This window comes from Lepidochelys kempii, chromosome 7 (genome assembly GCF_965140265.1).
Source record: "Lepidochelys kempii isolate rLepKem1 chromosome 7, rLepKem1.hap2, whole genome shotgun sequence".
NCBI lineage: Eukaryota > Metazoa > Chordata > Testudines > Cheloniidae > Lepidochelys > Lepidochelys kempii.
The window spans coordinates 42,405,380-42,428,495 of record NC_133262.1 but is presented as its reverse complement, the minus strand read 5'-3'; the positions used below and the strand labels follow the sequence as shown (position 1 = coordinate 42,428,495).

Sequence of the window (23,116 nt, the reverse complement as noted above, 5' to 3'; positions counted from 1 at the left end):
TGTGAAGAGCAGGCTATGGCAGGGGGAAGAGCTCTGTGTGGATGGCCGAAGAGCCAGAGATAAGTATGAACCTTTGGATTGCAGTGATGGACTTTATTGGTGGGACTGTTAAAACAACTTGTGGGAACTAACCCAGTGCCAAGTGGAGGACAGTAGGACTTATAAGAAAGGCTCGGGAGAGACTGAAAGAGGCCCTGATTGGGAGAATAGAGTGAGGCCATTGCAAAGGGAACACTGGCCATGGAGAACTGCTCAGTAAGCAGCAGTCCTGTTACAATATCATAAGACATGAATAATTTAGATGATTTTTTTATAACTTCTAGTACTATTTAAAATGTGTAAGACCTCTTCTTGCATCCAAACTATGTAAAACAGATTCACCCTTATTAGTATGCAGCTTTGGAAAAATACTTGCAAATTAATTCTTTGATTGATGTGAAATTCAGAAACCAATTTGGGCAAAAACTTGGGATCAGATTTAAGAACAACCTTATTTTTATGAAAAGACATAAATAGTAGATCAGCCATCAAGGCATTTAATTCACTCACCCTTCTGGCTGATGTTATGGCCATAATGAACGTCGTCTTAAAAGATAAATAATACAAAGAACACTCAATCAAGGGCTCGAAAGGTGGTTTCATGGGTGTAGATAAAACTAAATCTTGCTTATCGATGCAGCAAAGCTGGGGCAATAAGAATTATTACTGCCCTGTCCTAACGTACCTTCCTTACCATCTTCTGTAGCAATGGAAAGGAAGGAAATGCATACAGAAAGTCCCTTTCCCATCCAATATGGATTGACTATTTCTTCCCACTCTCAAGCAGAAGAGGAGACACTTTCTGTTGAACCTTGTAGTGAACAGGTCCACACTTGGCTGACCCCAAATGGAAAAGATGCTCTGAATCAACTGATCCCTCAGGGACCATTTGTGCATTTGAGAACTGTCCCTGCTGAGACAATCTGCAATCATTTTCTCTCCTGCTAAACACAGGGTCACCAAATAAATGTTGCGGAGAATGCTCCAGTCCCATAATCTGATTGCCTCTGCATATAGCTGAGTAGAGTGAGCACCACCCTGTTTTCTGATACAGTACATATAGAGTTCATTGCTACTTGCATAACCCTCCAGTGCTGTAGGAACAATTTGTACAGTGGGTGTGCTGAAAGCCACTGAACCAAACTGTAAACCCTGTATATGATGGAAACCACTTCAAGCCAGGGGGTGCTTCCGCACACCCACAACCGTCCCATGTAAATGAGGGAGGGACAATTGGAGGGCCAGATGAATGGCTCTCAACTCCAACATGCTGATGTGTAAGCCTATCTCCTGAGAAGCCCAGCGACCTCAAACTGCAAGATGACTAAGATGCACCCCCTCAACAAACCACTGTTTGACATATTTGAAGTTACCCGTGCCAATGATGAAGGTAGATCTAACTGGATACCTCTGAGAATATTTTCTGTAACTGGCCACCACATCAATGAATTCAGAATGTTTCAAGGCATGATGACTAACATTTAAAGATTGTCCAGATGTGGTCTGTAGACCTGAGACATCCAATTCTATATTGGCCTGATTCTGAGAGATGCAAGTGGAGTCGTGTAAGTAGTAACTGCCATAAGACCCAGAGAAGATTACTTCCTGAGTTTGACATATTTGAATGTTTAAAACATACTTCACTACTTTTGAAAATCTGTCCTCTGGTAGAACGGCTTTCCCTGCTGCTGAGTCCAATATGGAACCTGTGAATAAAATTCTGAGCTGGATAGAGATTTCACGTTTTGATATTCAGAAGTAGTCCCACATCTGAAAAAAAAAGCATGCCGTAAAAGCAATGTGGCATAATAGATCCTCGCAAACAGCAGCCTTCAACAGCTAATTGTCCAAATATAGGTAAACAAAAATAGTCGCTGTAATGCTCCCAATGGTGATGCAAGACCATGAGTACCAAGCTCAGGGCAGACTGTTAAAAACTAAGGCACAAACTCCTAATTGATGATAAATTCTAAACTTAGATTTCAACAAAGTACTCATTAGGCACTTTAACAGCCTTAACACCATCACAGACAATCCCCTTGGGTACTCTGATCTGTCTTGACACCCAGGTGAGCATCTCTCTGTGGCAGATGGTCTCTTACATCAAGAATCACAGTAATACTCCTAATCCCAAAGGACCAGTCACTTATACCTACTCTATTGTGCTTCAGGTCTTAAACCAAAGACAACACTTGTAGCCAATCCTATAGTAAACTGTATAAAGATTTATTAAATAGGAGGAGGAAATTTATGTTATTTACAAAGCATGACGAGGCAAGGCCAGATGGCTATAAAAAAGTAGTGGGAGATAGATAAATTAGCTCCAGGCTAAACAAATCCCTGGTACCAAGATAAGTGAAATGGAAGCTGCTCCAGGTCAATTAAGACACCTGGGGCCAATTAAGAACTTTCCAGAAAGCAGGGAGAATGCTAGGTTGATTGGGACACCTGAAGCCAATTGGGGCTGGCTGAAACTAGTTAAAAGCCTCCCAGTTAGTCAGGTGGGTGTGGATGTCAGGAGCTGTGGGAGGAAGTTGTGCTGTTGGAGAGGCTGAGTAGTACACACCATATCAGGCACAAGGAAGGAGGCCCTGAGGTAAGGGTGAAGTGGAGCTTGAAAAAGTGAGGGCTGCTGTATGGGGGAAGTAGCCCAGGGAATTGCACATGTCATGTTTCTAAAAGGTCAGCTACCATAGCTGATACTAATAGGGTTCCTGGGCTGGAGCCCAGAGTAGAGGGTGGGCCTGGGCGCCCCCCCACCTTTGCCCCCTGATTAATCACTGAGACTGGGAGACAACAGAGACTATGCAAGGAAGGATAACTTCTCCTCACCTCCCTCGCTGGCTTATGATGAAAATGGCTCAATAGACTGTGACCCTTGTCTCTAGAGAGAGAAGGGTTACGTGGAGGGTCACAGTGAGTCTCTGAGGCTAGCAAAATCCGCCAGGAAATGTGGGACCCATGGAGGCAAGGACAGAGCTTTGTCACAAAAGTTAAAGCAAAAACACACACAAATAAGTTATAGTCTTAGATTTTCAAAAGCTCTATTTCACTTTTAGGGCTAACCCAGGCAAAGAAGATGGGGATCTCTTCCTTATGCCTAGAAACCCCTTGTCCCCTTAGCAGAGTCCAAGCAGCATAGAGAAACCTAGTTCCTTTTATTTGGGGTTTTTTTCCCCCTCCTGCCATGTGCTCTGAGCTGCAAACTCAGCTGATTTTGAGTCCACTTGCATGACTCATCTTCATGGGAAGGAGATCAGGACAATAATAAAGAATCTTTAGTCCTTTTTATTTTAGTAAATGCTCAATCCAGATGTGGGGAGAATCCAATTGTAAAATCCACCCATAGCCTATCTGGTAATGAGATCCCTTTGTAACTCTTCGCAGTCAGCTTTGGGATTCACTATCCTGAGTAATTTTCCTACAAATTTTGCCACTTCACTATTTATCCCTTTTCTAAATCAATTATGAAAATGTTGAACAGCACAGGTCCCAGTACACATACTTGGGGACCCTGCTATTTATCTATCTCTACTGTGAAAACTGATTATTCCTACCCTTTGGTTCCTATATTTTAACAAGTTACTGATCCATGAGAAGACCTTCCCTCTTATCCCATGACTGCTTAGTTTGCTTAAGAGCCTTTGGTGTGGGACCTGTCCAAAATATTTCTGAAAGTCTAAGGATGCTATATTGATTGGATCACCCTAATTCACTTGCTTGTTGACACAAAAGAATTCTAATAGATTGGTAAGATATGATTTCCCCTCACAAAAGCCATGTTGACTCCTCCCCAACATATCCTATTTATCTATTTATTACAGTTTCAAACAATTTTTCTGGTACTGAAGTTAGCCTTACCAGCCTGTAATTGCCAGGATCAACTCTAGAGCCTTTTTAAAAAAATTGTGTTACATTAGGTATCCTCCCAGTCATCCCAGACATGGATTTAAGTGATAGGTTACATACAACAATTAATAGTTCTGCAATTTCATATTTGAGTTCCTTCAGAATCAGAATCACCTGATCCTGGTGATTTATTACCATTTAATTTATGAATTTGTTCCAAAACTTCCTCTATTGATACCTCAGTCTGGGACAGTTCCTCAGATTTGTCACCTGAAGTGGGTGAAAATCCTTTTCCTGCATCAGAAAGTATATTGAATAAACCTCCTGACCCTGGGTTCTTTGAATAATTCCCTGAAAGCCCCTGTCAGAAGAACTTTCTGCACTTCTTCTCACAAGACTATTCTACTTTCAGGTTTCTTGAAAAAGGAAGGATGGGGGGATTAAAAGGGGTCATGGCCCATCTCTATAATTTCTAGGACTCATTTGTCTGATGTAATAAGCTTCCAATTGCTAATAAAATGGGCTAGTCTATCTCCAAACAGAGGAAGGGAAGGGTTCCCACTGTGCTGATTGGTTCTTGATTCTCAATCCTCACATCAAATCTGAGATGTGATGTTCAAAGATAACAGAGGGAGTAGATTGCTTAGATTAAGGCCTCAATTTAAAAGACCTCTTCATATGTTGGATCTGGGAAGATGTAAATTGGCTGGTGCTCTTGTTAACGTTTTTGACTTGACAAGAGATAAGCCAAAGAAGACTGTGGATAATACTGTCTCGGTTAACAGAAAGGAATAGAAGAAATCAAGGCCAAAGAGCAAGCTTTTGATTTTGTCTCCTTTATCTTTTCCAGCAAAGCATCTGTCTTTTCATTGAAAAGACCATCCCATTTAAAAGGGAGATCTTCCACTTAATTCTAGTATGCAGAGCCAGAGAAAAGATGTGAAACCAAGTATGTCTCCTCAGAGTAACTGCAGAAGCTGACACTCTAGCAGAAGAGTCCGAGGCATTAAATGGAGCCTTGAGAGAGAGTGCTTTGCCACATTTGGACCCTCCATTAGAATCACATTTGCCAATTTCCTTTTGTTATCCACCAAATTCTGCACAAATAGTGCCAGCTTTTTCCACTGGCGGAATTGATAGCAGGGCATAACTGCTTGGTAATTTGCCACCCTAATATTAAAAGAGGAAGAAGTGAACATCTTTATCCCTAGAGAATCAATCTTTTTCCTTTTTCTATCAGTAGAAGGGGAATGTGCTTGTCCAGATCACAACCTGTTACTGGCAGCAGCTGCCACAAGCATATTAGATAAAGGAGGATGTAAAAATACAAAAACCCCTCTGATACAATTTGTCTGCCTTCTTGGAAACACGCTGGGAAGAGGCAGGAGTGGACCAGTTTTAGCAGGCTGCAGCAGACCATCAAGGACTGGAGGTAGACCCAAGAATGTCAGACGTCAGATGGGAAGTTTGCTCCCCAGGTACTGAAAGTAAGTTCAACACGGATATCATGCAGTCCACTAGGTCATGAAACTGCAGAGCCATCCTCAGAAGGGGAAGAGGCAGAAGCCACTCTCGCATGCTCGTCTGGAGAAAAATCAGGATCATGATATCAGAATGCTCTTGTTCAAAAAGAGAACTGTCTCATCTTGTTCACATAGATTATCAAGCCACACTGCCTCAGATGCAGAGGATCCAGTGGAAGCAGATTCAAGGATTTCTCCACCACCAGATCCTTTACAGATGAAACATCGCCTCTCTATCCATAAGGGGGACAACTGAAAAATTCCTGTGGAAGATGCCTAAACATACAGCCCAAAACTGCCAATAGTCCCAGCAACTGGGATTCAGGAATGTACTGCAGGACGAGGACGAAGAGGAGACCCAAAGCATGAGGAAACAGGTCTCTTTATCCTTCTTCTATCCTCTAACAGATATGGCCTCAGATCCAAGATGGAACTTACAGAAATAGCAATGAATCTGGAGGGAGGACAGAAACAAACAAACAGAGAAAACTCTTTGTGGAGACCCTAAAGGAGTCTTAGGAGGAGATAATATAGACAGATCAGGAGACAGGCTAACAGTCTCCTCTGCTCATCCCCTTTTATTTCAAGTGAAGACAATGCAGATCTTGGAACCAGTGAAGCCTTTGAGACCCTCTGTTTCTCACGTGGATCCAAGAAATGCTCAGAAGCTGAACATTACCCATCAGCCACCAAAGTAAAAGTTCTCTTTGGATCCGAAGATGGACCTGGAATTGGAGCAGAGGTCGAGGACAGAGCTAAAGACCTGGATAGGATAGGGTCCAATGAAATATTCAAATCCTCCTTCTTGGTTCTTGTAGCTGAAACTGGAACTGCCCTTGGTTTCAGAACCACAGAGTGCCTGTCAGAATTGGATGGATCCAATGAATCTGAAGTTTGGGATCCAGGACTATTAACAGTGGCTGTCTTTTCCCTAGCCTCCTTCTTTGGAACAACACAGCCAGAATCAACAACATGGCTCTTGGTACTGTTATAGGCGATCTGCCCTTGTCCATCAATGGCACCTTCAAAGACCTGATTTCTTGAGCAGCAGGACCTGGAATCAGACCCAACAAAGGTTGCAATTTCCTAAAACCTTTAAACTGCTTTGACTTGTTAGAAGAAGTCACAGGAGCCAAAACTGGATTCTTAGATGAGTGCCTGGATCCAGAGGGGTTTACCTCAAGGGCCTCATTAAGGAGAAGCATCTGCAACATGTTCTGCCTCTCCCTGCAAGCTCTGGGCATGAAAATCTGGCATATGGAACACTCAAAAGGAGAGTGGCCCTCTCCCAAGTGCTTAAGGAACATAGTGTGGTCATCTGACACTGGAAAGACAGCCAGGCACAAAGCGCATCTGTAGAATCTCCACTTCTCTGGAACTGAGCTATTACCTAACAACTATCTATACTTACCACTAAACTATAAATTGTACTAAACAATTAATAGGACACTAAAAATTGAGGGAAAAAATCCAGATCCGAATGGACTGGAGGAATTCACTCTCTTTGGCACATGGCGGGAAGGCACTGAGATGGTAGAGGGCTGTGTACCCCCTTATATAGCCTCACCCTTCTGAGACGCTGTATGGAGGGGACACAGGAGCACTCTAATGTATACTGCTTGGAGAAAGTGCTACCACTAGGTGGCACAACACCTATAAATGGGAATATAGGGTATGTCACCACTACGAAATTAGGTCGAATTTATAGAAGTCATTTTTTAGAAATCTTTTTATATAGTCGACTGGGTGTGTCCCCACACAAAATGCTCTAAGTGCATTAACTCGGCAGAGTGCTTCCACAGTACCGAGGCTAGCGTCGACTTCCAGAGTGTTGCACTGTGGGTAGCTATCCCACAGTTCCTGTAGTCTCCACGGCCCATTGGAATTCTGGGTTGAGATCCCAATGCCTGATGGCAAAAAACATTGTCGCGGGTGGTTCTCGCCCTCCCTCTGTGAAAGCAATGGCAGACAATCGTTTTGCGCCTTTTTTCCTGAGTTACCTGTGCAGACACCATACCATGGCAAGCATGGAGCCCGCTCAGCTCACTGTCACCGTATGTCTCCTGGGTGCTGGCAGACGCGGTACTGCATTGCTACACAGCAGCAGCAACCCATTGCCTTGTGGCAGCAGACGGTGCAATAGGCCTGATAACCATCCTCATCGAGTCCGAGGTGCTCCTGGCTGCCTCGGTAAGGTTGGTCCGGAACACCTGGGCAGACATGGGCGCAGGGACTAAATTAGGAGTGAGTCGACCAGGTCATTCTCTTTAGTCCTGCAGGCTGTCCTCTTGTACCATCTTATGGTGAGCAGGCAGGAGATGAGGATGGCTTGCAGTCCCACTCACCGTCTGCTGCCAGACAAAGATGTAAAAGATAGATGGAGTGGATCAAAACAAGAAATACACCAGATTTGTTTTGTAACCATTTGCTCCCCCCTCCCTGCCTCCATGAAATCAACAGCCGACAATTGTTTTGGTGAGGTCTGTCAGGGCACCTTGAAAACTTTAATGGAGACTCAGTCCTGCCTGAAATATCAGAGGGTGGGATAGCTTAGTGGGTTGAGCATTGGCCTGCTAAACCCAGGGTTTTGAGTTCAATCCTTCAGAGGGCCATTCCCCATGACAGTTGTTTTTGTTTATCCTTGATGTAAAGCCACCCCCTTTGTTGATTTTGTAACCCTGTAAGCCAACCCTGTAAGCCATGTTGTCAGTCGCCCCTCCCTCTGTCAGAGCAACGGCAGACAATCGTTCTGCGCCTGTTTTCTGTGCAGACGCCATACCACAGCAAGCATGGAACCCGATCAGATCACTTTGGCAATTAGGAACACATTAAACACCACGCACGTTATCCATCAGTATATGCAGCACCAGAACCTGGCAAAGCGAAACCAGGCGAGTAGGCGACATCAGCGCGGTGACGAGAGTGATGAGGACATGGACACAGACTTCTCTCAAAGCACGGGCCCTGGCAATGCGGGCATCATGGTGCTAATGGGAATGGCCAGGCTACAGTGTGAAAGTTCTGTTTGTTTCTCCTTGATGACCCTCCCCCGGCCCCTTGGTTCACTCTACGTCCCTGTAAGCTAACCACCCTCCCCTCCTCCCTTCGATCACCGCTTGCAGAGGCAATAAAGTCATTGTTGCTTTACATTCATGCATTCTTTATTAATTCATCACACAAATAGGGGGATAACTGCCAAGGTAGCCCAGGAGAGGTGGTGGAGGAGAGAAGCACCAGGAGGGGTGGTGGAGGAGGGAAGGACAAGGCCACACAGCACTTTAAAAGTTTAAAACTTATTGAATGCCAGCCTTCTGTTGCTTGGGCAATCCTCTGGGGTGGAGTTGCTGGGTGACTGGAGGCCCCCCCACCGCATTCTTGGGCATCTGGATGAGGAGGCTATGGAACTTGGGGAGGAGGGAAGTTGGTTACACAGGGGCTGTAGCAGCTGTAGCTGCCTTTCCTGCAGCTCAACCATATGCTGGAGCATATTAGTTTGATCCTCCAGCAGCCTCAGCATTGAATCCTGCCTCCTCTCATCATGCTGCCGCCACCTTTCAGCTTCAGCCCTCTCTTCAGCCCGCCATCTCTCCTCCCGGTCATTTTGTGCTTTCTTGCACTCTGACATTGTCTGCCTCCACGCATTTGTCTGTGCTCTGTCAGTGTGGGAGGACAGCATGAGCTCAGAGAACATTTCATCGCGAGTGCATTTTTTTTACCTTCTAATCTTTGCTAGCCTCTGGGAAGGAGAAGATCCTGTGATCCTTGAAACACATGCAGCTGGTGGAGAAAAAAAAAAGGGACAGTTATATTTAAAAAGACACATTTTATAGAACAATGGGTACATTCTTTCACGGTAAAGCTTGCTGTTAACATTACATACATAGCACATGTGCTTTCGTTCCAAGGTCACATTTTGCCTCCCCCCACCACATGGCTAGCCTCTCCCCCCTCCCCGTGGCTAAGATTGGGGAACATTTCTGTTCAGCCACAGGCAAACAGCCCAGCAGGAACGGCACCTCTGAATGTCCCCTTAAGAAAAGCACCCTATTTCAGCCAGGTGACCATGAATATCACATCACTCTCCTGCGGATAACACAGAGAGATAAAGAACGGATGTTGTTTGAATGCCAGCAAACATACACTGCAATGCTTTGTTCTACAATGATTCCCGAGTACGTGCTACTGGCCTGGAGTGGTAAAGTGTCCTACCATGGCAGATGGAATAAGTCTACCCTCCCCAGAAACCTTTTGCAAAGGCTTTGGGAGTTCATCCAGGAGAGCCTCAAATGCCAGGGCAAATTAATCATTAAACATGCTTGCTTTTAAACCATGTATAGTATTTTAAAAGGTACACTCACCAGAGATCCCTTCTCCACCTGGCGGGTCCGGGAGGCAGCCTTGGGTGGGTTCGGGGGGTACTGGCTCCAGGTCCAGGGTGAGAAACAGTTCCTGGCTGTCGGGAAAACCGGTTTCTCCGCTTCCTTGCTGTGAGCTATCTACAACTTCATCATCATCATCTTCATCGTCCCCAAAACCTGCTTTTGTGTTGCCTCCATTTCCATTGAAGGAGACATGGCTGGAGTGGTGAAACAACACGGCTGGGGTAGTGGTGGCTGAACCCCCTAAAATGGCATGCAGCTCATCATAGAAGTGGCATGTTTGGGGCTCTGACCCAGAGCAGCCGTTTGCCTCTCTGGTTTTCTGGTAGGCTTGCCTCAGCTCCTTAAGTTTCATGCAGCACTGCTTTGGGTCCCTGTTATGGCCTCTGTCCTTCATGCCCTAGGAGATTTTGACAAATGTTTTGGCATTTCAAAAACTGGAACGGAGTTCTGATAGCACGGATTCCTCCCCCATACAGCGATCAGATCCCGTACTTCCCATTCGGTCCATGCTGGAGCTCTTTTGCGATTCTGGGACTCCATCATGGTCATCTCTGCTGATGAGGTCTGCACTCACCTGCAGCTTGCCACGATGGCCAAACAGGAAATTGAAATTCAAAAGTTTGCGGGCCTTTTCCCATCTACCTGGCCAGTGCATCTGAGTTGAGAGTGCTGTCCAGAGCGGTCACAATGGAGCACTCTGGGATAGCTCCCGGAGGCCAATACTGTTTAATTGCGTCCACACTACCCCATATTCAACCCGACAAGGCCGATTTCGACGCTAATCCCCTTGTTGGGGGTGGAGTAAGGAAATCAATTTTAAGAGCCCTTTAAGTCGAAAAAAAAGGGCTTCGTCGTGTGGACGGGTGCAGAGTTAAATTGATTTAACGCTGCTAAATTCGACCTCAACTCCTAGTGTAGACCAGGGCATACAGAGCCTCTCAAATAAGAACTTGAATGTTCTGTGTTCATGTGCTGCTTAGGAGGGTGTGATGGAGTGTACAAACCTCACGAGACAGGAAAGAGTAACCGACTGCTGGAGTCCATTCAGCCCTGCCCTGTGAAAGATAAAGAAAGTGTCAGGCTTCAAGGGAGAAGCTAAAAGGGGAGAGCAGTTGTTCATCTCTCTCACTGTGGAAGAAAAGGCTACTGGACAGGTCAAAATCTGAGCAAGACTGCTGCCTACAGCCCCCTTGAGGGAAGGTAGGCTTGGCCTGGGATGATTGCCTTGTTTGGTTGCCAATTACCAACTTAGGCTTCTTGCATGAGCCCCAGTGGGGAGAATTGTTTGTTTTCTTGCTACACTGAAGAGCCTGGGAGTCTGTTGAAGACTGAGCCCAGGAAGAACAGAATAGTTTTTCTGTGTCTATTATGGACTTTAGGTACCCTGGAAGGGGTGGAATTTCTATGTGATCTAACTGGAGGGCTAAATCCTCTCAACCCAGAATTTGTTGGAGGCTGGCTGATCAGCTGAAGACAAGGAGGAAAACAAGTGTGTGTCGCCACAGAGGGACTATGAATAAAAGGAGCAATTGGGGGCATTGGGGAATATCCAATGGAAAAGTGGCATGGAAAATGGAGCTGAGAACAGTGTAGAGGGAAAATGAACAAAGATTGGGAGAATGTAATTCTAGTTAAATATACCCACAGTACTGTATTCTTCTTATACACGTCATTTATTTATGCCAGCTCATTTTTTGTAGACATTAGGACAGTTGGTTGCTCTGTCCCTTGACACAGAGCAAGGTTTATCTGGAAAACTTTATTTTAAATCAATTTATGCTCAGAAATCTGAAAGGGGGGGCTTAAGAAAACAATTGTTCAAACACAAATTAATTCAGTTAACTCTGCAGGGTCAAAGAAATAGTTTGAAAAAGTTCTATTCATTTTGTTTATTTTCACACACTTCTCCTCTGCCCTTGTAGGATCTAGTCAGAAGACACCTGCCTTTTTTTGGTCAACTAATTCTACATTTCAACTTGCTCACTATACTCCCCCTATAGAAATAAATTCACACGACTCTTAGGTCCATTGATATTTTTGACCAGTCACCTTCCTTGTAAGTTACTCCATCTGCTTCTTGCCCTTGGCAAGAAAGATTTCCTGAACTCTTTACAAGAGCATCAGAAGTGACGGTTTAGTAATATAAGCAACAAGTTTGAAGGAATTGAAGCTTAACATTTGATCCAAAGTAGCTGAGTTGGATATGATCCATCTGTCTGTGCATCAACATAATGCTGTTACTCTAACCTTGAGGGGAGTCATATACTTTGTGGTGGGCAACAAAACACCAGAGTGTGCCTATAGAGGTCATGGCACATGAAACAAAAATTAATGTTACAAAGAACATTTATAGAAGAGAATGTTGAAGTCTTCCATTAAAAAAAAAGTTATTGAGGAAAGTTGTACATGGAAGCAGGATCATAACAAAACTATTGTAAATGTCAGAATGGGATCTGCCATCAGCAGCATAACAGCTACATGGTAAACTGCACCTCAGACCCTTTTAGTTCTTCTCGAGTGCACCCCTTAGGCTTCCTACAACTCACTCTGTGTGAAACCACATAGTCCAACCACTCTTGACTGGATCTCTGGGCTGCAGCTCGTGGTTCCCAACCATGTTAACAACACAGGTTCAGCATGGTTTTGGCATGAGTCTCCCCCCAGAAGCCTGTGAGAACATAAGTACGTAGTAACCCACCATAAACAAGTCATGCATCATAGTCATTAAAAAAATATAGATATTTCCCAGGATGTCACAAACTGTATAAATATGTACAGTGCTCATACTGGTTCCCCTAGTTCCCGACTGGTATATTGCCAGCTCCTATTTGGACTTCCTAAAACTGGTTTACATCCAGTACTCAGCTTTCATAATCTCTAAAAATTGAATTTTGTTATGGTGTACACACACAACTTATTAACAAATGTATAACCTTTTACAAAGTCTCAACTCTTTCAGAAAGACAGGCAGAGGAGGCTTCACATACCAAAACCCAGCACTATGACACTAAGTTTTAAAAATACTTATTTTAAAAAATGAGGAAGATAGTCAAGATTCTAAAGTCAAAAATGAGGAAACCAAAATCTTTGGACACACTGTGGAGGCTACTTAAATAAACATAACAGAGTAACAGAAAGCATTCATACCACTGAAAGGGAAAGTTGTACTGTAAGAAAAAATTCACAGAACAATTGAAGAGGTTACCTGAGTCAAAAAGACATACTTCAGAAAATAGAAATCCAACCCTAATGAGACTAACAGAAGGAAAAATCAATTATATCAGGTAAAATATTAGATGGAAATTACTACAATGGAATTTGTCGTCTTATCCAATGGCCAGTGAAGTGACTGGGAGCTTTCTATTAACTTCAAAGGGCATGAGATCATGCTCTTGAAGAACAAATACTCAAATACACAAAAAGAAAAGGAGTACTTGTAGCACCTTAGAGACTAACAAATTTATAGGTGCCACAAGTCCTCCTTTTCTTTTTGCGGATACAGACTAACACGGCTGCTACTCTGAAACCTGTCAAATACACAAGTAAACAAGAAATGCTCCAAGGATATCAAAAGCAGGAAACCTGTGAGAAAAGTGGTAAGTTTGCTGAACTACCAGCAAGGTATGGGAGCAATTAAGGAGCATAAGAAAATTGCAGATAAGCTAAATGATTTCTTTGCATCAGACTTGTCCTACAGAAGATGTGGGGGGAAACTGTTTGGCTAAAGAAGATAAGACACTGTCACAGACTAACATGTTTAATATATTTATTAATAGATGTGGAAAAGAGAGTGAACAAAGAGGTGGCAAGATTTGCTGATATCATAAATTTATGTAGGTTATTCAAGGTCAGAGAAGACAGTGAGGAACTTCAGAGAGACCTAAAAGTAAGTGAGTTAGTTGAAATTCATTGTTGATAAATTCAAGATAATTCTTATTGGCAGGAATACTTTTAACTACTAATACATATGGCTAGGTTCTGAATTAACTATAACCACTTGAGAAGAAAACTTGGGCAGACCTGAGGGGTCATGGTTGATAGCTGAATGAAATTATTTGTTCAATGAGCAGCTACTTGGAGGGAAGGAAAAATAATTTTATGATGTATATAGAGAGTAGATATTGTAATGTCATGATATAATTGCTGCCACACCCTTAGAATACTGTGTTTAGTTCTAGTCATTCTCTTTCAAAAGACATAGCAAAAACAGAACTTAAGAAAAGGGTAATATGAATGAGCAGAACCATAGAAAGATTTGAATATGAGAAGACTTAAAAGAGTGGGACTGTTGAGTTTAGAGAGGAAATGGAAAAAGGGGGAACATGACAGAGGTATGTATTTGAAATGCAATGTGGGAGCTTCTTATTTAGATTTTTATACAAGAACAAGGAGCCATTCAGTGGAAGTGACATGCAATAAATTTAAAACTGATAAAAGGAAATACACAATGCTCAATTAGCCAACAGATTTCTTTCCTTCCCCCCCCCCCCCACATTATCTTTTCAGCCAAGAGCTTAGCTAAATTTTGAAAAGAATCAGCAGTTTATAAGGAGAATGAGAACTACTGGAGTTACATAAGACAGGATAGCAAACATTTTGAATAAAGAATATCATGCTTTATGGAATAAGCCAACCTCTAAATAAGGGGGTTAGAAAGAAACTTCCCCTATGGGCAGGTTATTTCATAATTATATCATGTAACTTCTTTTGAAGTAGCTGCTATTGCCTTTGGTCAGAGATAGGATATTGTATTAGATGGCCCACTGAGCCTAATCCAATATGGCAGATTTTACATAAATATATATAAAATGTCAAAACTAAACAATAGACATTTGCAGTCCAGTGTCTGAACGGCCTGCTCAGTAGTGAACTCTGCAACAGAGGTGACCTCAGAACAGTGCAAATACCTTCATAAAATGAAATAGTTTCAAAATGCTGTGCCTGGAGGAGGAAACACAGTGTATGTAATTCAGTTGTATTGCCCTACCATTTGTGTTTGCTTCTGTCCCCTAGATCAGCCTAATGGAACAAATACCAGTTATCCATTCATCAAGTCAAACTGCTAGAATAGTCTAGAGAATAATAAAAAGTTTGCAAGCATGGCCTTTATTTATTTGTCTAGATATGTATGTGGTCCCCATTACCGTTAGCACCTGGGCACCTTTGAATCATTTTGGTACTGGAGTGAAGAAACTATAGTCACTCAAGGGTGCCAAATCAGTACTGTATTTCCTTTGTCACTTCAGTTGTACTGAAAAAAAAAAGAAGCATGCCTAGTATTTTCAAGAGTGGAAACACTGTTAGGGCTTAACACTTAATCAGATGTTTCACCAGGAAAGCTTTTCATACTGTGCTTTTTGTTTATTCATAAAGACAGCTCTGCTATCTCATGGACCTATCAAAAAACCACGCCGCAGCTGGCAGCATTAAAGGTTTTAGCAATTCATTATGTGTTCAGAGCTTTGCAAGAAGAATAGATTTTGATTTCTCGGCTGACTTTTGGGCCTGTGTCAAGTCTTTAAATTCAGGCTTTAACCGAAAGATTGTATGTAAGAAAAGAGTGCTTCATTCTCTGTTTCTAATACCCTCTCATTCAAACCAGCAAAACAAAGACAAAATATAGGAGAAGGAAATGGGAAGCATGGTGGGGGTGGGGAAACTGTACAGTGCTTGGTAACTTCAGGGCTGCATTTAATATTCTGTTTTCAGATTCCTCATCTCACTGCCTAGATCCTATGCTTCAGCCTCTGCTGGAAGCTGTGATGTTTAGGAAGATATATAATGAAAGCTGAACTGTCAAAGATTTTTTGCCTTTGACAGATATGTTAAAAAAGCATTTAGGCATTACAAGTGACCAACAATAAAGACTCTGGTCTGCATGTCTGTGTGGAGTTTTTGTGTATGTGTGTTTTTAATGTAGAGTATGGACACACTCCCCTAGAATCCCCAAATTTGGAAGCCAAAACTCATGAGCAGGACATCCCCAGTAAAACGTTGACTCCAGTCTAGACTCTTATCATAGGCACTAATGACTATTAACAAAATGGCTCCAGATGCACGATTAGGGAGAGATTTCACCATCACCATCCAAAATTCTGGGGTTGTTTGGTTTTGGGAGTCCAGCTTGCAACTGTCTCTGGCTGAGATTTTTCAAGGGGTCTAAGGCAGATAGGCACCCAACTCCCACTAATTTTTCAAAGGAATATGGGCACATAACTCACCTATGTCTCTTTGCAAGTCCCAGCAGTTAATGGTAAAAAATTACCATAGTGACCCTTCAGGTGGAAATCTGTGAACACCTGAATGGATTACTAAATAAGTCTGAGCACATGAAAATAACCCTTTAATAAACAGTACTAAAGAAAGTGACGATGAAGTGAGCTGTAGCTCACGAAAGCTTATGCTCAAATAAATTTGTTAGTCTCTAAGGTGCCACAAGTACTCCTTTTCTTTTTGCAAATACAGACAAACACGGCTGCTACTCTGAAACTTTATTTTAAAGGTTATTTGACACAGAAAATAAATTGTCCTGATTTCATGGCTTGTCAAAAATGAATCATCTATCACTACAGTTTCACATCTTACACTGGGGATAATTCAGGAAAGAAGAGCACACTAAAACTAATAAATGCTGTAGTTTTATCACAATAGATGCCTTTTATATTTTTCAGAAACCATATAAAAATTACAGTTAGAAGGCATACAAATAAAAAGGATAGTGTATTGCCAATTTCAGCTAGAATGGATAGAGAAGACATGGCCTCAGAACAGCACAATTTTCCCAGCTTATTTTTCTTGTTTGGTAAGGGTTGGTTTTTTTTAAATCTCCTAGCAAAACTGAGCTATTTAATCCTGTGTGTTCCTTTAAAATGCCAGACACCACTTACTGCATGATTCTAACCATTTGAAACTATGAACAGACAACAAAGTTATTCTGGATTTCTAAAGAAGCCCATTGAGTCTACTGTAACAACTAAGCAAGAGTTTTAATCCATGGAAATTCTCTGCCACAATGTTTGGTGTTAAATCAAAATTTTAAAAACTATAAAATAATCCTGAGAGGTTGTGAGAGTGATAGAATCATCAGCTGCTAAGAACGAGAAAGCTCAAGAGAAAAGGTGATGTAATGATTAATACTAACGCCATACTCATTTTATTAAACAATTCCTACATTAAATCTATTACCAAGTTAGAAGTAAATCCAACTACAATGTGCATTCTTCAAACTAATTTCCTTCTTCCAGCTATCCTTCTGTTATAAAATAGAGAGACTGAGTACTCTTACCTCAGAAGAGAATTTTGGTTTGTCTGGATCCAGAAGAAACCAGAAATACACACTGGTGAGTGTGACAAACTGGGAAATTGTCTCTATTATCTTTTTATCTACTCTCTTTCCCTATTCATTTATGTGTTACTGCCCACCTAAATGCAGAGAATTAAGTGAAGGGAACCTATAACACCTTTTCTCTTTCTGCCCTTCCATGTGTGACTGGAAGGTAGGTTCATTCTCCAACCCCTCTCCCTGACCCTGCATTTTTGCTGGGCACACAGGGTTAACAGCCAATGATTCTGCTGGTAGTCATCATGGTCCTGTGAGGGGAGGCTATTCAGTTGTTGATCTCCCTTGGATGTTTCTCTCATTCAGGGTCAGGCACCATACTGCACCCACAACACAAGAGGTATGATGTAATCCAACATGACGGTTATAGCAAAGGAAATAATGTGAGGTTACGGTCAAATGGAGAATGAAATGCAACATGGTTTTCAAAAAAATCAGACTGCTTGGTTTTTTAACAACCCCTTCACAGCTTACTTTTAGCTGGAGGTCCATAATTTACTGAAGCAGCTACAGTCCTGCCTGGTAGTAAGTATAACATAGAAGTATGTCATGTCAGCAGCAACCAGAAGAAAAAGAGAACACCATAGTCCCAAGTATATACTCTGAATTCCTATTTCTTACTACAGGAAATATTTATTTACATATGAACATAAAGCCCTTCCCTGAGAAGCCAGCAACTTCCTGAGGACAAATTTGGAACAGTTTCTAATCAAATTACTCTTGTGCATATTTAACATGAAGGAAGTAGAGGTGAACAGATTGAGTAGTTACTTAGCTTTCATCACAGGATCAGCATGACAGATTAGTTAGCAGTGTAAATAAGACATGGGGAAAGTGTGTATGGTTAAATAGCCACATGCCTACTGTAGATTTTGAAGAACAAAGTGAATCCATATAAAAAAGGTCAGTCATATTTCATCACTTTAACAGGCAATTACAAATCACCTTTTCCATGTCAAATCTGAAGTAACTGGGACAAATAAAAAGTGGAAGACTGGACTGCACTGGCTTCATAAATGTGTGCATGACATCTAGCAGCTGGCTGACAGAATATGGCAGGCATGGCCAAACTGTGGCTTTTACAGTTAAAGTGTGGGTCGTGGAGCCTCCCACGCACCCAACCCCCGATTCTCCTCCTAACAATAGTTATGAGAGGGGTGATATTACCTGATCCAATAATCTCACTCCCATGTTAACTGAAAAGTGTAATGAATATATTTCCAATGTCAGCATTAACTATTGTCCTGTATTTTCTGGGATCACAGCACAGAGCCGGCAGCAGGGGGCAGCAAGAAGCTGTGCCCCCTGCCCTTTTGGTCTCCCCGGCACATGCCCACATCAGAGTTTCCCCAGCCACCTCCTCTAGCAGCATCGGTGGTGGCAGTAGCACCAGGGATGGGCGGCAACAGCACACCCAGGAGCAGCCTGGGCTTCACTACTACTCCCCACTCCCACTGCAGCTCCTGCCCCAGCGCCCCCCGTGCCTCCCGGACAGCATCCCCTCCATGCCTCCATCAGCTCCCCCACTCCTCCGTGCACCTGCTGTGCCCCCTGCCTGGCACCTGGGGCAGCCAGTGAGGAAGAGGGTCCCTACTCCCCCAGGCAGAGGGACTCCGCTGGTCCCCTGGCGGGAGGAGCAGGCTGCGAGCAGCATTTCACCTCACTACTGAGCTCCCCACACACACACACTTGGGACCCCTAGTGGGGCATGGAGGAACATGGGGAGTGACCACTACAGCCCTGCACTGGAGGGAGGGCTAGGAAGATCCAACACAATGGCTATAGTAATGGCTGCATCTCCCCACCACACACCACTTCCATGGGATGTTTGAGCAACTGGATCTGTTGTAATTGCAGATCCCGAAGCCTGGCCCAGGCTTCACCCAAAATGCTGTCTTCTGCACTGGCCTATTTTGAGTGCTCAACCTAGCCAACCTCCCTCATCTATCCCATGGAAGGGAAAATATAGCACATAAGTGGTCTTGAGGAGCTTGCCTAAAATACGTGTACTGTGGTGAATTTCACTCTATCGGCCCTGATTCTCTACTCCGTCTGAGCTCTGCAGACATAGGCCCAGATTCACACGCTATCAGTGCAGATAGGTTAGCTTCCAGGTGAAACTGTAACTGAACCCAGAATCAGCCATCAGCATGCCTAGTATTTCTATAATAGTTTTGTGTGGGTACACACAGAGTAAAAGGGAAAGTGATGAAACAAGAAACAATATTAGATCACCTCACTACAAAACATGTATTTCAGACCTTAGTCAACTTGTAGAGATGCAGTGATTAAATTCATACATTTAGACTGCAGTAGCTCTTTCCAAATACAGTTCAAGACTGTTCTTGCCCATAAGATCACATTCTAGCGGGGGATTGTGTGCGCAGATGGACTAGAGAACATACATAGCTCTACATACTGCTTGATTTATGAAGTAATTTTAAATACAGTTATTTGAGATCTATTGGCTGCTATGTCTTTCTCTACATCTGATTAGAAATTACAATACATTTGACTAGCTGGACTTGAAGGGTTAACATAGTTCTCCATTTGTTTAGTATAACCTCTTGGTAAAGTAACAAATAATAAATTTAGTGGGAGTGACTGCACGAATAACAGCTACATGACTGGACCCTTAATATTCACATACTGTTAGTATGATATCTATATGGGCATTCTAATGGTGTAGTTTGAGAATACTGAGAAATCTAGAAGTCCAGAAATGAACTTAAAGTCCTTGACCATCAATGGGACGTTGCCTGTATAAAAAGAAATTAAGATTGTGTCCCCTCCACTGTTCCCTCTAAGCTGTGTGCCTGTGAGTGCACACACAGATCCTAAACCCTGCACACAGAGTGAAACACCGCGTGCACAAAAATTTGCACAGAAGCACAACAATTTGCGCACACAGCCTGTCAAAAATTAGAGGGAACATTGGTCCCCCCCCCATGTTCTCCACAATAAATCTGCATTGCCAAAAGCAGCTTATCACCAGGAGTGCTGGGTATTTCTCCAGCTTGGAAACTTCTCTAGACCTTGTTGCAGCAGCAGAATCATGCAACTGGAATTGTTCGATTAACTGGAATCGTTCAATTAACTGGAATCGTCTAGATTTCTAAGAAGCTGTTACATTTAGGATACAAAATATCTGTGTGTGCCAACTGCTTGAACTCCCTGTGAACTCAGTGGCCCTGCACTGCATGTGTCTTATTATAATGGTTGTAATATAGCCTGTAGTCTCATGACAAATTCAGTAATGCTGTGGCAGTCAGGTAGGATCTGCTTAACCAATGCATGGATATTGGTTGTCAAGATTGTTTTAGAATGCTGTTCAGCCAAATACAAATAATACAATTTTTCAATAAATAAACTGTCAAGAAAACCTCACTACCAGGGATGTTTTAACGCAAAAGAGACATCTTGGCTAACTATCTCCTTCTTACTCATGCTGGTAATGGTAAGGTCCTCTTATCCCCTTCCAATTATAGAAGACACTGAGAGATGTTTTAATTCCCTCTGAGGATCCTAGGGATTCTTCAGAGCTTCTCATTCCTCTTACCTCCTCACACAGGACAGTAGGAGCTTCCCCTCTCCTTTGTTTCAAGAGGCCTGGTTTAAGCTAGGAAAACCAGTACCTGATTTTTAGCAAGAGCTGCACCATTGCAATCGACAACCTAACTGCTAGGATAGATGATGTGCCAGTATTAAGCAACACCTGAGCCCAGGAATGGAGTAGTTACACTGGAACTGAAAAACAAACACTAATTTTCCTAGCGTGGACCTTAGAGCACAGGAGGAGAGAGTGGCCATAAACTGCTTGGGATGCACCTGTCCTGTAATTCCAACAGCAAAAGTACAATATGAATACTAAGCCACTTATAGTCACTAGGTGGAAAGTCCATTGATGGGGTTTGGAACCGTCATTCGTTTCACTATGACACAGTCCACTGGAAAAGTGGCTCTATTCACAAACAAAAAGCAGACAACTTTCAATGGAATTGAGCCCAGAGATGTGTGAATTTGCTCACAGAAAATAATGACCTGAATCTTCTCCAAAATCCAAACAAACTTATTTTGAAGTATTTACCGCTCAGTCAGACACAATAAAATCCAGAAAACTCAGAAGAGACCCAGTTCTTCTAAAATTTCCTGTCCAGTTTTGTAGATCAAACACTTTGGATAAACTATACTCTACAATGTCTGGATGCGTGCCTCAGAACCAAAACATCAAACCATCTGATGGTTCTGCATCATTGCTTAAAATCAATTACAGTATTTCTGCTCTAGTGAGATGTCTGTAGTTGGACTCAAAGAAGCAAATGTCAATCAAGTAAATAGAAATAATTTTGGATTAAAAAATAGTACAGGTTGTAGTTATTCCAAGCCCAAATGATGGAAAGACTCTAGGCTAAATTGTTCTACTTTTGAGGGTATTGTGTGCCAAACTACTGGTTAGTCAATATCTAACCTCTATAGGAGCAGGTAAAAATCCCTCAAAATTTAAAAAAAAAAATTCAAAAACAAAAATTGCCATTTTTCAACCAAGTGAGTCCCTATACAGTTCATAAAAGATTATCATGATTTTTCTGTAAGCTTTAGCTGGTACTGGAAAGAGAAATAACTGCAGAGACATTGACTTTTATAAAACACTCAAAGTTTCATTTGGAAAAAGCTGTGTCATGGGTATGCTGTGGACACAAGGTTCAGGAAATGTCTTCCCGAACAAATATTTTGCAACAGTATTTTTAAAGCAATTAATATTTGACAAAAATTTCTACATTGGTCACGGATCAGTTGGCAAAGTGTAAAATAAAACAAAATCAAAAACTGAGCCCTTTCTGTTGAAAGGTTCCCACCCTTCTTCATTTTCATTCACTGATTTTTTTTTTGTAATAAACAGTTATGTACATACTATCCTCTTCCTAATACAGGAAAATATATCCTCAAACTAAGATTCCACCTAAAGCTATTGCACTTCTTCCGAGGAAAGGGCATCCAATGTCAACTTCAATATGCTTGATCTTTGCCCTTCCCTTTCTCTCCCCCTCTCAATGCCAATCTGTTTATAAAATGAAGGAAGTGTTCCAGCAGTCACGTTTCCAAACACTCTTAAAATTTTCATTTCTATTCCTTTGTTCTTCACCACCTGTTCAGCTGCTGATACATTCTTTAAACACACACAGTATGCTGGTCACATTCAGAACATGCCAGCCAAGTCCACATCAAAGTGGTAGAGAGAAAAAAAACAGTTTTTCCATATATAATCCACAAAGGCAGCATTCGCTCTCTCTTGGAGTTTTTTTGTGCCCTAGTGAAGTACTGGACCTAAAATTCAAGTAGCTTAAGAACATAAGAACGGCCATACTGGGTCAGATTAAAGGTCCATCTAGCCCAGTGTCCTGTCTTCTGCCAGTGGCCAAGGCCAAGTGCTTCAGAGGGAATGAACAGAACAGGTAATCATTGAGTGATCCACCCCTTCACCCATTCCCAGCTTCCGGCAAACAGAGGCTAGGTACACCATCCCTGCCTATCCTGGCTAATAGTCATTGATGGACGTATCCTCCATTAACTTATCTTGTTCTTTTTTGACCTATCCTCTATGAACTTATCTAGTTCTTTTAGTGTCTTGGCCTTCACAACATCCTCTGGCAAAGAGTTCCACAGGTGGACTGTGCATTGTATGAAAAAGTACTTCATTTTGTTTGTTTTAAACCTGCTGCCTATTAATTTCATTTGGTGACCCCTAGTTCTTGTGTTATGAGGTGTAAATAGCACTTTCTATATTTTCTTTGAACTGCACTGTACACAGAGCCAAATCCTCTGAAGTCTACTATATACCAACATCTTCAGGATCCACATTTAATCAGGATCATCTGTTTTTTCCCCCTCATAAAGAAGGATCTTGGCAAATATTAATTATAGCAACCAATGAAAGCTGCTGTATGTGATATCTCAGTCATACAATTTGACTGTTTTTGCTGCAG

The 23,116-nt window shown here is 42.3% G+C and overlaps 1 long non-coding RNA gene across 1 annotated transcript in view; it reads right to left on the bottom strand.

Annotated features, from left to right (window-relative positions):
- Nucleotides 1-8,569: 8,569 nt before the first annotated feature.
- Nucleotides 8,570-23,116, bottom strand: part of LOC140914486 (uncharacterized) — a 48,206-nt gene continuing 33,659 nt past the window's right edge. The window contains exons 4-6 of the long non-coding RNA XR_012159878.1: nucleotides 10,798-10,848; nucleotides 9,770-10,190; nucleotides 8,570-9,188 (exon numbers count right to left, since the gene is read on the bottom strand). This is a non-coding gene — a long non-coding RNA (uncharacterized lncRNA). The remainder of the gene's footprint in view (nucleotides 9,189-9,769; nucleotides 10,191-10,797; nucleotides 10,849-23,116) is intronic.